Genomic DNA, 13,533 nt, shown 5'->3' with positions numbered 1-13,533 from the left:
GTTTTTGTAGAATTCAAAATACTAATCAGTCCATGTTTTTGTAGTTTTTGTGCTACAGAGATTACTTAAATCTTCACCTCAGAATTTGGTAGAATCAGTGTTAGCTAGTAGTTCTTAAACATTAACTGTAGAGAGTTCCTGTTCACTGAATTTTCATTACCATAAGTTTGTGTTGTAGATAATAGAGTTTCAAAATACTTAGGAGAGCGGATGTTGCATCACCAGTACATTAGGACTTTTTTTGTCTTTCTGAATAGTGCTAGATAATGAAGAGAACGTGAAAGCAGTTTTTCATATCTTAAATATCAGGCATTTGTCAGTGTTTGCCTATTTCATTTGCGCTTAAACTGGAGCATTTACAGCAACATGTAATACAGTCTTTCAGAGTAATTTTACGCTAGTCAATTTTGAGAAGCATAGTTTTAATTTCCTAAATTTGTCATATCTAAAAAGAAATTAATATTTTCCATATGAAAAATGCTCATATAGCAAACTGATACTGTTTTTCAGAGAAAGAGAAAAGAGGTACTATCCAAGTTTCTGTAGTGTAGTGGTTATCACGTTCGCCTCACACGCGAAAGGTCCCCGGTTCGAAACCGGGCAGAAACAATTTTTGCTTTTTTTTTTTAACAATGTAATATACTTTGATTTAGTTTTCTGTTTAACCCATGTACATGCATTGAAAAGCTGTAAGATCATACATAAAAATATCACAAATGAAGAGATAGTCACTTGTGACATCTAGAAAATTTTATAGTTTTATCACTTTTATTCAAGATATTTTTGGCTTGCATGACATGTGACAGGAATGTATTCTAACTTGAAAACATTACAAAGTACCACAACTGAGCAGATAAACTATCACCAGTGAATCTGGAACTTTTTTTTTTATCTTGTCGCTATCACTTTTATTTGAAATGCTAGTGAATTAGATAACAATGTATATTTACTTGTGCAGTGGATAAGTTGCTGAACATCACTTTTTAATGTAAACAGAACAGTGTGGGCAGTAGCAATGAAACATGTAAGAGTGTCTTCATGAGGTTTTCTGAGACAGTAGCCATACTTAAACGTTTATGTCAAAATAGCAGTTGGGTGAGTGGCTTAATGGTTAAGGTGTTTGCTTTACAAACACAAGTTGTAGGGTTTGAGACTCACAAGGGATAATTGGCTAGTCTTAAAATGGCTTGCAAGGGCAGTTAGCCTAGTATGAATAGCATTTTGAAATTGCTTTCACAGATTTCATTGCAATTGTTTTAATTCCATTTAAGGTTAGATTTGTATAAAAAGTGCACACACAGCCAAGCTGCCTAAGTATGGAATATGTATCTTCAAAGCAACTTCTAATTGTGTATTTGAATTGCATAATATTTCCTGCTATGCCCCCTTGTTTCTAAGCAAAACTGTTCTTTAGATGTATCTTTATAGTATCTGACTAGATACACTTCACTATAAGTTATGGTTGCTAGCCTTGGTAGTGCAATGGCTGTTTTATCCTATCACAGGCAAAGGGTCTCTTATCTAAAATTGGGCAGAACTAGACTGATACCCACTACAGCTGCATCAAGTGTATTTTTCAATAGCTGGCTCCTTGATAAAACAGAACTTGCATGGTTTGATGTTAAAACAAGACCAGTTTTAAGTCAGTGGTCAAAAATCAGAGGCCATACTTTCCTTGCAAAAGAAATGAACCCTGACACTGCTCATACCCATTTTGTACCGTGAACAAGAAACTTACAAAGTAACTTGTGTATGGGTGTACTGTGCAGTCTTTGCCATACTTACGATTAGCAATACATATGCAAGCCTTATTGAAAATGATGGGATGGAAACCTAATAAATATAAAAAATGAGGCTTAATTGTTTGGTATTGCACATAAAGAGGGATGAAAATGTATATTTATTAGCAAACTAATTTCAGAATAGAGTGCTGTAAAATATCTATAAAAAGAAGTTATGCATGTGTTATGTGTGTTTGTGTATATATATATATATATATATATATATATATATATATATATATATATATATATATATATATATATATATATATATATATATATATATATATATATATATATATATATATATATAACTGCTGACTTATTAACTGCTCAATATCTACAAACTGCAGCCAAAGCAATCGCCTACCCTGTCTCTATTCTTATAAACAGAACCATCAAAGAAGGCACTATCCCTTCCATCTGGAAGATCTCCCATATTATTCCCCTTTATAAGGGTGGAACCTCGTCAGAACTTTCAAACTTCCATCCAATTGCCCTACTTTCTCCCTTAGCTAAAATCATGGAAAAATGTATTCACGTACAAATGCTCAACCACCTCCTTCTTAATGGACTACTAGCTCCCTCCCAGCATGGATTTCGTTCCTCCCATAGCACTACTACTGCCCTTCTTTCCTTTACTGATCACATAAATAAAAACCGCAACAATAATATCCTCTCTTCTGCTGTCTTTATAGATCTCTCCAAAGCATTTGACATGGTTAATCATCAAATACTCTTGAATCTTCTGAAATCACTCTCACTTGACACTCTGGCACTACAATGGTTTAAGTCTTACCTAGACAATCGAAAACTGGCAGTCCTCTGGGAAAACACTCTATCCTCCCCTCTTCCTGTCTCCCTTGGAGTCCCCCAAGGATCTATCTTAGGTCCCCTTTCATTTTCCATATTTATCAATGATCTTGCTTCTAGCATCCCCCAAGCTGTAACCATTCAGTATGCAGATGACTCCACCTTAGTCTCCTCAGCCTCTAACCCATCTGAACTTCAATCTCTCACCCAAAATGTATTTCAGCTTGTGGAAGAGTGGTTTTTACAGCGATGTCTCCTCCTTAACCCTAAAAAAAACTAAACTTTTGTTGTTCACACCCACACAAAAATCTCCACCACTCCACTTCTCCATCAGATCTAAAACGGCACAGTCATATCTCCTGACACAACAACTAAACTTTTAGGTGTTACTATCGATCATTGCCTAAACTATGACACTCATATTAATACCACTATTAAATCTAGTAACAAAAAGCTTGGCTCCCTCTACAAAATCAAGCCTTTCCTTACTCCTTCAGCCAGAATTACCATTGTTCACACCCATCTTATCTCTACTCTCCTGTATGCATCACCTTTATTCACAAACCTATCTAAAACTAACCTGAACAAATTAACTACCGCCTACAATAATATTGCCAGATTTGCTACCAGCTCCCATTTTAGATCTCACCATTGCCTAAATTTAAAACAACTTGGCTGGCTTGAACTTGATAATCAGCTTTTATCTCAGCAACTTATTATCACCCCAAAAATCCTTTACTTCCCTGAAAAAACTCCTATCCTTACCAAACTTATTAATCCCTATAAAAATCTTTCTAACCTTCGCACTTCACACAAACTTTTAGTATCCATATACAAATCTAATAACAAAGCAGGTGATTCACTTTTCTCCCACACAGTGGGTAAAAGTTGGAACCTTCTTCCTAAGGACCTCACTATGATCTCCTCTTCCTCACTCTTCAAAAAGAAGCTCAAACTTCATCTTACTAACCACTGGCTCTGCCCATGCAGCAACCCAGACTAAAATCTCTTCTCCTCTTTATCACTATTTCTCGCTTCCTAAGCACATCCTCCTTACTCTCTTCTCATTCCTTAGGTCACTTAAAATCTTACTATGAACTACCTACTCCAAGCTCCTCTTATTAGATATTACTTCTCTTTTCTACCTTACTTTTTCCAAACCTGTCTGCATTTCTCTCCCCACTTTCCTTGTGTCTTTTCTTCCACTATTACTCCCCTCCCTACTTCTTGTACTTTCCTAAAAAAAAAAAAAAGTTTGTGTTTTTTTTCTCTTTTTCTTTTTGCTGTATTGTTGTCACTTGTAAACTATTATCTATGTCTTTTTGTCTATACATGCCCAAAAACTTTGATTTGTTTTAATCGACTGTTCTTTGTGGAGCTTTTCTCCCCGGGCCTCTACTGAAAATGGACATATATCCAGCTAGACTAGCCCAGTCAACAAATGTTAAATAAAAATAATAATAAAATATATATATATATATATATATATATATATATATATATATATGGTTTACTATTGAAATGTCGAACGGCACTACATCAACTGTACTATAGTCGAACACGGAAGTTCGAAAATAGTAATGTCGACGACAAAAAAACAATCTAGGACTGTGTTTTAACATGGGTTGAGGTAGGGGGGATGTTTGTAGTTCTGAATAATACTGAACACCTACCTCGACCCATGTTAAAACCATTCCTAGATTGTTTTTTTGACGTCGACATTACTATTTTTGAACTTCCGTGTTCGACTATAGTACAGTCGACGTAGTGCCGCCCGACATTTTAATAGTAAACCATATATATATATATATATATATATATATATATATATATATATATATATATCTATGAAGGGAGAATGGACAAGATTGTTGAGGCCTGGATTGGACTGCCGGTGCAGGGGAGTTCTGGTATATAAATCGTAGACTGGTAAACAAGTCCTTCTCCATGCTGAATACTGATTAGCGTTTGTGACGGATTTCAGCAATATGATAGGAAAGGAGAAGAAAATGTTATGAGGTGGTATGTACCATGCAAACTCTGGTTTAAAAATTAATTCTGGGGTAGACCAGTTTGCCCTGCTTCAGGGCTGCATGAGTTTAATTAATGCTTGTTTCCTTATATGCAGTGCATATGATGCTGTATACAGTATTGTTTTTTGTGTTGCTTAACACTGCAGTCTTTAGCTTGTTACAGTAATGTGCATGTGTTGCACATATACAGATTGGCAAACAAATCAGCAAATTATTGTTCCATAAAGCTAAGTTTTATATAGTGGGTTAGTCCTGCACCAGTGGCATAAAGGAAAACAGACCTGACTATGGCCCAGGTGATCAGGGTTTGACTTGAGGCTTAGACTCTTAATGGCACAAACAAATGGTAATGGATGTGCCCATTATGAGTTTGGGAGGTATCAGTCCCAAGACGTCTTGGGTGTGTCTTCAGACAAAGCAATGACTTTTTATTTAGCAGGGAGCCAGTGCAGGTGAGGGCATGGATTGGTGCCAAGCAAGCCAGTGAAGGTAATCCTTGTAAAGGAATGCACGTACACATGGTAGAGGGACAGAAGATGTGCCTGCAGTGATGCAAGTACTTATGTCACCACCAGGGAGTGGACTTAGGGCTCTGATACAGAAAAACAAAATACCCTCAGTTACTAAGATGTTAAGGGCACAAGTAGTCTTCATGGTTGCCTGTATAATGGCTTCCCTGGATGGTTCTTACCCCCTCCCCACAAAGGTACTGGTTATGTTTGTCATATGGAAATGAATTGGCTGAGCCCAATTAGAGGATGGGTTTTTAGTTTTCAGGCATAATGGCAAAATGACCTAGAATAAATCCATTTACAAACTAGACTAAGTAGTACTCTGGTAACATGCATCACTGAGAAATACTTAATTTTGTGTTGCCTTGATTTTTAGCTGGTTTCAGTAAACAGTAATATTTTGCATAACAGGATAAAGAACAGCCAGATTTAGTGGGATGTAAATGGGCAGTTTCAGATGCTTCAGCTATAAGTGGACAAAACTCAGCCTAGCAAGGATTGGATTCCCTGGACTGCATTTGTCAAATAAAAAGGATAACAGGTAGCTTACATCTTTCTGAGTTGGGAACTGCTGATTGAGGGCTCAGTGTTTGTTATTCTAAAAGTGTACTAATTCTGGTTTAAGCACTTGGGCTTCAGGCCAGTTATTTTACATTAAGAGGGTTCATGGTCTGCACTCTTGTGGGAGGAGAGGCAGGACTCACCCCTTCTGAGCTGGGAATTTCTGGTTAAAGGCTTATAGTGCCTGCATATTTGTACTGATTCTTACTAAAATGGTACACCTTGTTTGCTGTAGCATAGACTAGATCCAGGCCTGCTGAATCTAGTTTTGTTTGTATAACTTGAGCACTAATCCAGGCATTCTTTAAAGTATTCAGTTGTATTTATTACTGCTTGATAGTAACTTGATTAAAGTGTAGCTATCATTCAAAGTCTTTTGGATTAAGCACTTGGGCTCGGACCAGCTGTTTTACATTAGGAAGGTTTGTGGCCTGCACTGTGGTAGCAGGACAGGTAGCTTACATCCTTCTAAGTTGGGAACTGCTGATTGAGGGCTCAGTGTCTGTTATTCTAAAAGTGTATTAGTTCTGGTTTAAGCACTTGGGCTTCAGGCCAGTTATTTTACATTAAGAAGGTTCGTGGTCTGCACTCCTGTGGGAGGAGAGGCTGGACTCTGCCCTTCTGAGCTGGGAATTTCTGGTTAGAGGCTTATAGTGCCTGCATATTTGAACTGTTTCTTACTAAATTGGTACACCTTGTTTGCTGTAGCATAGACTAGATCCAGGCCTGCTGAATCTAGCTTTGTTTGTATGCTTGTTTGCTTGTTATTTCCCTGAAATGCTAATTCCACCTAAAATGTGGCTTTTCAGTGCTTTTGTGGATCCCTAGTGACATCTGCATTGCTTACTGTACTTATTTCCTTGTTTCACTTGAAAGAAAGTTACTGTTTGTCATTTTTGCATTTAAGTTACCTGTAACACATTGCATTTAAGTTACCTGGCACTTGCTCACTAAAGCAATTATATAAGTCAGCACTAAAAAATTAAAAGCACTACTCCCTCACAAACTCCCCTTGAGTACCTTGTTCCCCATTGGCCCTTTTTTTCAATTATAAAGGAATTCCCAATACTATTCTAGCATGCCCAAAGGTCAGTTGTCAATCTCCTCTCCGGTCCAGCTGGTGAATCTGGGAATCTTGAGGCAATGTTACAACTGCCTCATGTACACAGACAACCCTCTCCTCCTCCCAACAAATTCCAACACATGTGAGAGATGCAACCATATAGCCAAACTGGAGGCTAAGCTCTCTCAACTCAGTACTGGCGAAACCTGTCAGGAGGAGATTGAAACCACACTCACTACAATTCCAGTCTCACATAGACCTACCACGATAGCAAACCAAACACATAAACACACAAAAACATACTCGGAGGCTCTAAATAAAAATCTGCCTAAGCAGCAGAGACCTCCAAAGCAGACACCCAAGCAACCGCTACCCAAAAACAAAACATGTGCAACACATAGCTCACAAAGCCAGTGTGCCGAACAGTCACAGCTCTTAAGGCTAAACAACACACCTGATACACCTGTAATAGGTGACTCTATCGTCAGGCACACTGACGTCCCGCTCACCAGGCTGAACAAGGAGAAGGTCACGGTGAGCTGCCTGTTGGGCGCTAGGATCTGCCACATAACACAAGCACTCAGGTCACTCCAAGGCAAGTACAAATATGACTCAGTCATTGTCCATACTGGTGTGAATGACCTGAGACGTACCTCCCTGGACTACATGAAAAGAGACATAGAGGAGCTCTCTGAGCATGTGGCTCAGGCCGGTATGACCCTGACCTTGAGTAGCATCTTACCCTCACCAAGAATGATGCCACAATATGAAGACAAGATTATCAATTTCAACAATTGGCTTAAGTATTGGTGTCATTCAAAGGGGATCCAATGCCTGTCAGCCTGGGATGACATGCTCGACAAGCCACGATGCTTCGCTAGGGACGGCTTGCACCTGTCACCCCTGGACTTTTGGATATTGGCAAAGGCTCTTGCTTCCCCCATAGTGCCTTTTTTAGGCAAGGCTCAAAAGACAAACCCACCTCCATAGGTATCACAAGGGATAAGAAACTAAGAGTAATGCTACTCAGCGCCAGAAGTCTAAACCTCAAGATGCATGCACTCGAAACTCTCCTTAGCATGGAGAACATCGATATCTGTGCAGTAACAGAAACTCAGTTCAAGGCTCCCAAGAGCACCCCAGCACTACCAGGTTATACCTTATACCATGCTTTTTGGACCCAAAACATGGACCGAACCAGAAAAGGAGGGGGAGTATCAATATTCGTCAGAGATACCCACACCTCCAGGTTGGTGGCACAGCACGAAGCATCAGAGACTATCCATGTGCAACTAACAGTGGGTAAAACTGCTTTCCAGTTTATAGCCTGCTACAGACCACCCTCCCAAACCCAGGAACCCCACTCGGCCTTCCTGAGAACACTGGAAAATATGAAGGTCTCTCCAAACACCATTATATTGGGTGACTTCAACTACCCAAACATAGACTGGGAGCATTACTCTAGCTCCAACACCCTAGCTCAAAGGTTCCTAGAATTTATAAACTCAAATGCTATAGAACAACATGTTACCACTCCCACAAGAAGGGAAAACATACTGGACCTGATCATCACCAACGTGGGGACTCTATGCTCCAGACCAGAAGTGTATCCCTCACTGGTAAGATCAGACCATAAACTAATCTCACTGGATATTCACATCCCTACCCCACCCCCTGCCCAGAAAACCACAGTGAAAAACTTCTCTAAAGCAAATTTCACACTCCTCAAAACCGAGGTGGAATCCTTCAAAGCCCCCAGGCCTGTGGAAAATATGGCCCAGTCCGCAGAATCCTTTATAAACGCATTCTATGAACACCTTCAGGAATGCATGGATCATGCAATCCCAAATAAAACCAAGAACCAATCCTTCAAAGGCAGACGTCCTGTCTGGTGGACCCCAGCCATAAACAAACTATACAATAGAAGGAGGAAGCTACTACATGATAGAGCAAAATCCCAAAAAGGGAAGGCATCTCTGATCAGTGTTAGCAAAAAACTACGGGCACTCATAAAATCGTCTAAGGCCAGCTTCGAGAGAAAAATTGCACAGGACACTAAGGATAATCACAAGGCTTTCTTTAGTTATGTTAGGAACCTGGGTGGGAATTCCCAGATATGCTCAGAATTAGTCCAAAATGACAAAAAATACACCAAACCCACAGACATTGCCAACATCCTAGCTGACAGGTTCAGCGCAAACCCCCCCCCCACCAAAAGGGCAAATATCTATCCCAGCAGAGTGCTGCCCCCCTGACATCTCAGATGCTCAGGTAAGAGCCGCCCTCCCCAAAGCAAAAAACACAGCATCAATGGGACCAGACGGTGTCCCAGGCTGTGTCCTACATGAACTCCAAGAAGAGCTAAACCCAAACATAAAACTACTGTTCAATCTCAGCCTTACCACAGGATATGTACCCAAAGAGTGGCGTACAGCAACAGTGGTGCCTCTCCACAAAGGTGGTGCCTCAGCGGATCCTGGAAACTATCGCCCTATAAGCCTGACTAGCTTGGTCTGCAAAGCTATGGAAAGGATCATCATGGACCTAATAAAAAAAGATATTGGGGTCCTACAGACACTGGATCCTACCCAGTTCGGCTTTGTTAAGGGCAGATCCTGCCTCTTAAACCTGGTCGATTTCTTTGAAACAGTCACTAAGGCCATTGACGAGGGGAAGGTGGTCCATACAGCCTACCTGGACCTCGCAAAAGCCTTTGATACAATACCCCACTCGGGCATTATAGATAAGCTCACCAGCTTAAATATAAACCCCTATGTCACTAGATGGATTGCAAACTGGCTCAAGGACAGAACCCACATGGTTAGAATTGTTGGAGCCATGTCAGACTCCAAGCCAGTTACAAGTGGCGTCCCACAAGGCTCAGTCCTGGGACCTCTCCTGTTCGGTATATATTTCTCGGAGGTACAGGCAAACACAGAAGGACTGTGGCTGACCAAGTTCGCAGATGACTGCAAACTGGGCACTATAATCGACTCTCCAGCCGACACAAGTATCCTCCAAAAGGGCCTCATAGAAACAGACAACTGGTGCCAGAGCCATGGCCTCAAGCTAAATGCCAAAAAGTGTACAGTCATCCCCTCTGGCAAAAACAAAGTGCCCACAAATTACCACATAGGTGGTAATCCATTAAGTATGGAAGAAGTAATTAGGGACCTGGGGACCCAAGTTGATGGCAATCTCTCATCTGACAACCACGTGGCCAAAGTGGTTAGAAAAACTTTTTATATAGCCCACCTAATCATGAAGGGATTCGCATCTAGATCAGGGGAGGTCATCGTGCCTCTTTACTCATCCCTCATCAGGCCCATAATTGAGTACAATGCCCCTTTTGGGATGTACCTTACCAGACACCTGCAGCAACTGGAAAGACCCCAAAAGTACCTCACCAAGAGGATCAAAGGGCTCAAACAGATGCCATATGCTGCCCGGTTAAAGAAACTCCAGCTCTACTCAGTGGCATACCACCTGCTCAGAGGCGATCTGTGCCTGACTTATAAAGCCATGTCCAACCCGGAATTAATGGACATGCTGCACCTCAGAAAATCCAAATCCCATCGAGTTACACGCTCGAGAGACTTGAACCTCAGCACTGAAATAAACAGGACATGCTGGAGGGACAGATTCATAACCCAGAGGCTCCCTTCACTCTGGAATAAAATCCCAGTCCAGGTTAGGCAGAGTCCCTCATTGACTCTCTTCAAGAGAAATCTTGATGAGTGGATAGGGGATCGTAGGTTTACCCCGGGTATCACTTCTGTGTCACTGTTAGACAGAGGCACAGTATACTAACCTCGAAAAAGAGCATAGCAAAATTAATTTTAAAATGGGTGGCAAAAGCCAAACACACTCTGGCTAGGCTTATAAATGCCCCAGGGCAGATAGCCTAGTATGAACCTATGAAAAAAAATGCACTTTTTAAGTTATACCAACTCCATGGTTGCATCAACTCAAAGAAGGGGGAAATTCCTCCAAACAGGGCATCACTATAGGCAGAACTTACCAACAGTGATTTCCTATGGTGGTTGAACTTTGGGCAGCCAAAGCCCAAGAGATCAATCTTTGTCCACCTGTAGGTTATTCATTTCAGATGTGAATCTTTCATTAATTTGCAGCAGAGGTTTAGACTCAAATAGTCATATAGCTTAAAGCTTTTCTTATCCTACTTCCATGTGCACAGCTTGCTCAAACTCTGATTTTCATTCTGATTCTTTCAACATGCCAACTTTGATATTCACTTTGTATATAATGCATGAATATATTGTGTTTTGTCAGTCACTATATATATATATATATATATATATATATATATATATATATATATATATGTGTGTGTGTGTGTGTGTGTATATATATATATATATATATATATGTATATGTATATATATATATATATATATATATATATATATATATATATATATATATATATTGTATATCTATTGTTTTAATATCCCTGGGTTAACTCTTGTATCACATGGAAATGGATCCAATGGGATCAGTGCACTACCCCAGTTAAGTTCAAAATTTAATAAATATATAAATAAATGCATAAATAAAATAAAATTTCTTCAGTGCAACATTAGCTGGTCTTCACTCAACTGATGACCAAAAAAAGTTTTACTCTGTTAACTGCAGCATGTTTGACAATTGTACTAAACAACCGGAGTGTTGCAGAAAAAATACAGTGTAACAGACATAACAGTAGTTTTACACCTTGAACTGTCACTCACCTAGGCATAAAAGCTGCATGTGCCTACAACTGGCACAAAGCAACAATGAGACAAGCTGTTCCACCTGATACATTTCCAGTACATTTCAGTACCACATAAAAAAAAATGTTGCAGGATGAATGTGGAACAGGAAAGTAATTTTTAAAGAACGTTGCAAACTAATTTGTTCTGTCAAGTGCTCCAGTAGTGTGAGACATAAACAAGCAACAGTTGTACACAAATCTTCAAAGAAGCAACAATTAAAAAAAAAATGATGTGAAACTTTCTTAGTATGAACGATGTGAAACTTTCTCACCACGAGGCTACATAACTGTATTATGAATGATGTGAACAGTCTTAATTGGAAGTTCCATACCTGTATATCCAGACTGAAAACAACACTGTGAGGTGAGCAGTTATACTTAATGCAGAATACATTAATTCTTAGTTTTCAGTACCACAATAACAATCTTGCAGTTGTACAACAGAAGTAGGACAGCAAAATTATTTTTAAAGGGTGTTACCAACTGACTTTTTTTGACAAGCACCCCAGTACAGTGGGAAACAAACATGTATATATACACAAGCCTTCCAAGAAACAACAGTTTGAAGTAATACTGACCAGTCAGGCTACCCCATAATCAGATGGGGTACTTACCTAACTGTTTCTAACAAAGTTGAGATCAGTAACTCTAACTCCGGAAATTACAAAATGTATTTTTTTTTCAGACGGTAAGACCCCTGCACCCTGACATCCCATTCAGTTTATATATCCTAAACCTGAGATCACAATACCTGAGGCTGTGAGTAAGGGAAATACTCTGAGGTGCTATGGTCTGGGAATTAGTATATTTAAAGTCTATTTTCACACGTTAAATGTTACTGTTTCAGGACCTGCAGGTATGGGTCACAATTTATTTTCTTAACTTCTCTTGATGCACATTTACTGAATTACCTTCATTACTTTGCTACGGTTAAAAAAATAATATGCATTAGAAAATACATAAAACAAGCAATTAATAGAGATTGTGTAAGAAACATTTTAAAAAGGTACATTAATGCAGACAGCAAGACAAAAAATAAAAAGTAAAACTTTTCATATAACAGAATCAAAAATGAAACAAAAATGTGCTCAGTTACTTTCAAACTTAAACACTTGTATCACCTGAGCTTATTTCACAGCTGCTGAAGAATGACAGCTTATGATGTCATTTGCTTGTGCCGTTATTGTTTGTGAAACATATGAGTGAGGTGCTTTTGATTGTGTGGGTATATAATGATGTAGCATGTATGGCATCATAGATGTGGTAGGCTTAGAATTTGTTAATAGCAATTTTTTTTGTCCAATTTCTAACAAAACAGTAGCTGACCCATGACTGCAAACTGGCTACAAAGTTGGGAGCTTTTGTTTTGTAGTGTCACTGAGGTCTCTCTGAGCATGCAGCTTTGTTGGTACTAATCCTTTTAACGTCCTTTTCCTAGCTTCTCTTTTAGCTGCAGACTAGCTGGCAATCCACATATGAATCCCTTTACAGAAGAGATGTGGAACAACCTGGCAGCTCTGCGGACAATCACCTTGCTATCGTACTCAGTTTCACTATGTAAGTTATGCTTTGTGCATTTTTCAGGTTTGGAGCTCACTTAATAAGCAGCATTTTCGTGATGAACATATTATTTATTAATTATTTATTAAATGATATTTCTGAACTTGTATGGCTGTGATAGTTGTTGGCATAGTATGTATTAGGTACTCCAATCTCACTGGCTTTCAGTGAAAGAGTGAAACGACATTAGAGTAATAAAGAAGAGGGGAGGGTTTCTTTCCATCCTGATAAAAGGGGTTATTTTTGTTATTGCATTTGCTTATATTATCGTTAGCTGAAGTACATGTGTTCTGAGTTTGTGCCTACTCAAGCTTATGAAATACAGGTAGTTTTTATTGACCTTTTGTGATGCTAATGTGAATGAATTGAGAAAAGGTGATGGGATCTTGCTTTCATTATACAAAAACTAAAGAAGCACTCTCCTGCTGATCTTGGT

General features: G+C 39.2%; 1 non-coding gene across 1 annotated transcript; it reads left to right on the top strand.

Moving 5' to 3' along the window:
* The first annotated feature begins 536 nt into the window (after positions 1–536).
* Positions 537–609, top strand: TRNAV-CAC. Its single transcript has one exon. It is a non-coding gene; the product is annotated as a tRNA-Val (tRNA).
* Positions 610–13,533: the final 12,924 nt, after the last annotated feature.

This window comes from Protopterus annectens, chromosome 3.part0 (assembly GCF_019279795.1).
Source record: "Protopterus annectens isolate FY-2018-M chromosome 3.part0, PAN1.0, whole genome shotgun sequence".
Lineage (NCBI taxonomy): Eukaryota > Metazoa > Chordata > Ceratodontiformes > Protopteridae > Protopterus > Protopterus annectens.
The sequence above is the reverse complement of the archived record's forward strand: the minus strand, read 5'-3'. Positions and strand labels throughout refer to the sequence as shown.